The sequence below is a fragment of the Drosophila miranda genome, chromosome XL, assembly GCF_003369915.1.
Source record: "Drosophila miranda strain MSH22 chromosome XL, D.miranda_PacBio2.1, whole genome shotgun sequence".
Lineage (NCBI taxonomy): Eukaryota > Metazoa > Arthropoda > Insecta > Diptera > Drosophilidae > Drosophila > Drosophila miranda.
The window spans coordinates 23497130-23500825 of NC_046673.1; the positions used below are offsets into that span (position 1 = coordinate 23497130).

At 36.9% G+C, this 3696-nt stretch overlaps 1 long non-coding RNA gene across 1 annotated transcript; it reads left to right on the plus strand.

Moving 5' to 3' along the window:
- Positions 1-1541: 1541 nt before the first annotated feature.
- Positions 1542-1979, plus strand: LOC117187325. Its single transcript, XR_004472040.1, has 2 exons — positions 1542-1823; positions 1890-1979. It is a non-coding gene; the product is annotated as an uncharacterized LOC117187325 (long non-coding RNA).
- Positions 1980-3696: the final 1717 nt, after the last annotated feature.

Here is a 3696-nt window from a genome sequence, read left to right on the forward strand (position 1 = left end):
ATCCTATACCCCCCAAGTAGATGCAAATTGTTAATGCATTTTATACCCCCCTAAAGGTGTTACGTTTCATTGAAAAAGTTAATTAAATTTCGGTTTTTATTTGTATTTTTGTGATTTTTTTGTTTGTTTCTCGAATGTTTTCTGTAATTCTAATTTTTCTTGTGACGGCAAGATATGCACACACATATACATACCTTGCCGTAATGTATGTATATGTGTGTGTGTATGGGAATGGGCTATGGGCAGCACACATACATATATATGTACTAGAGATGGGCAAGGACTGAAATAGTTTGGCACGACTCATCGTGGCACTGAAGTAAAAAGTTCCAGCACGCACTAACCCGCACCGTTAAAATATTCAAAGCACGGTTCAACACGTTTTTCATGATTTATTTGAACACATGTATGTCCGCTCATTATATTCATATATATTTTTTATTAAACAAAATAAGCATATAAAGCATTTAAATAAAATGATTTTACTGATATATAAATATTTAAATTTTATGCAGCCATTAATAATTTTTCTTCAACATTTGTATACCCGATACTCAAAATGAGTATGGGGAAATATTAGATTTTTGGTGAAAATGGATGTGTGTAATATCCAGAAGGAATCGTTTCCGACCCCATAGCCGAATTTACCGAAGGGATTGCGTGCGACTACCATGAGAAAATCGATCGCTCTAAATATTATACCAACACTATGGTCAAGCGTTGGGGAGGTGCTGGCAAAAACAAATCTTTCGAATAAATCGCTCTATTTTCCATTGGAATTTTAAGTCTACCGTGGTCAAATGCCGTGATTGAACGGGTATTCAGTCAAATGAATATCGTTAAGATCAAACTTAATATTAAATATATGGTTTGTTTTAGAAATATTTACTTGTTTGATGTATACGACTAGAATTCTTTTGAAATTTAACGAATATGGATTGCGCTGTCATACCAAATGTTGCCACAACCACCAATCACCGGGAAATATTTAAATTCAACACGTTCCAGCGATAAATATACCGATTCGAGTAATAGCGAATTAGATGAAATAATAACACAATTATAAATCTATATATCTATTTGTAGCTTGTTCTAGCTTGTATTTTTGTAAGATATAGCATATTTTGACGCTCAGAATCTGGAATCACTGTCCCAGAGACCACAGTGTTCCGGAGGGGCCCTTAATAACGATGCAGAACTCACCAGCCTGGGTGGCGGCTGCCGCCGTCGCAACCGCCGCAACCGTCGCAACCGCCGCAACCAGAAAATAATTTTATTTCAATTTAAGCAAATACTTCCGACATGGCCGTAGCACTCTGCTAAAGAATGCCATTAGTATTAGAAAAATAACAATAAGTAAGAGGAAAAGGAAGTGGTCCGAGCAGGTCAAAAATATGGATATAATGGACCGAGAGCGCTTGGTGCCGGCCTTTTTATAGGAAAAGCAGCAGTCGGCGACGTAGCCGCGTCAAAATGGCGGAGCCTCTGCTTTGCCGTAATGTATGTATATGTGTGTGTGTATGGGAATGGCCCTGCAGTACCAGCAGTGAGCGATGACGAATGTCATCTACAATGTCATCGAGGCGTTGACGCCAGCCAAATCGAACCCTTTGTTTTTTCTTTTGTTTCTTTCTTTTCCGCGCGTGCCGAACGTAATTCGGTTCTGCCGACCGTGCGCAGTAGCAGAGAACTTCGTTTTATCTTTTCGTCTTCTTTGCGCCTGCGTCGACAGAACTTTTTTGCTTTATTCTTTGCTATTTGCAATCGTCACACGGAGTTTTAATAAGTGAAAATAAGTAATCTGTGATTATTATTATTATCAGGTAAGTGCAGTTTTTAAATAATTAATAATATGTGTTGTACGCGTGTTAAATAAAAAATTATTTCAGCGGCGGTGAAGATGAAAATACCCGACGAGCCAGCAGAAAAAGTGATTCGGAAGGCTATTCACAACATTAAGAATAGTCATTTTCAGAAGACCTCAAGAGAAAAAAAATACAAAGCAGACAATAATGAATAATAATAAATAAAAATAATTGGAAAAATAAACAATTACAATGTATTACTTTTTATATTAAATGCATGATTTTTCGTGAAAAATCATCACTTATTAAGTGCATGATATTTAGGTAAAAATCATCACCTATAAGATGCATGATTTTTAGGTAAAAATCATCGCTTATTATGTGCATGATCTTTAGGCAAAAATCATGCATTTAATAAGCGATGATTTAGGCCTTTTCATCAGCGAGCGAGACCGGTCGTGTTTTTTCTTAACAGTCTGAAAAGTGACTTTTTCCAAGCAACAAAGGCTTAATTAAAAGTGATTGTAAAAATTGGATCATTGTTTATTTCATACAAATCTTCATCAATATATAAATTATTCCTCTTTTCATTTCCCAAAGGAGAGGTAAGTCTTTGGCAATCTGGTTAAACCAGCAAGTATGGCGGACGCCGGTCACTCGGTGTCTGCCAAATTGAAACCCCCTGATCAGGTGGCAAAAAGCAGCAAAATTCAAACCCAAAAAACAATAGCAAAAAACTTCAGTGCTTTGTGTTCAAGTGTGAAAGAGGACATATGCGACAGCTTGACTAACGAAAAGTACCCAGCAAAAAAGATGCGCAAGGAACAAAAAAGCGACAACACCAATACAGACATAAATAACAAAATGCTGATATACGATGACAGTAAGAAAATGGTGGAGGCTTCTGACGGTGTGACCGTTCACAATTCTCACACAAATGCCATAAATGGTTTTACTGGAAATACTGAAATGACTAAAACACTGAATAAAAATACTAATCCGATTATAAACCCATCAAATGTAGGTATCGAAAGAGAAACAGTGTTGTATAGTGAGTGCCACATCGGCACCAAAACACCAAAAATGGCTTATTCTTTTTTGAAAAAATAAGACACCTTAAAATCAAAGGAATTAAAGAAATCGTAGCTCTTGCGCCTACACTATACAAGATTTATTTTAAGGTTTTCAGCGAAGCAAATGATTTAGTTTTAAATGAGGAGTTAAAAAAAATGAATTTAGTGGTATTTATACCAAAAGACTATGTGGAATCCTATGGAGTAATTAAAGGGGTGCCCCTCGGTTTTTCTGAGAATGAAATTATGGATAATATTACTTCTAACATAAAAATTAAGTCAATTGAAAGATTAGCAAGAAGGCAGAAAATTACAACCGATGACAACAACGAAACATTCAAGCTCATACCATTAGAAACAGTCAAAATTGGTTTTGAGGGTTCAGACATCCCAGAAAAGGTATCTCTTTTTGGGATATGTGGGATGAAAGTAAGCATATATGTTCCCAGAGTAAGGCAATGTTATAATTGTGGCAGACTTGGTCACACTTCGACCAGAAGCAAATCAGCTAGGAGGTGCTATAAATGCGGAGTCGAGGAGTGCACTGGTCTCAAGTGTATCCTTTGCAATGGGAAAAATCACTCAGCTAGGGACAGACTGATGTGCCCAGTATGGGAAAAGGAGATGGACATTAACAAAATAATGACAATCAAAAAAATCGCGCGTAAGGAAGTGCTTAGCACTTACTCAATCCATCAAAACTTTTCGCTGTTAGATAATTATGAAAAAAACTCAGAATCTGGAATCACTGTCCCAGAGACCACAGTGTTCCGGAGGGGCCCTTAATAACGATGCAGAATTCACCAGCATGGGTGGCG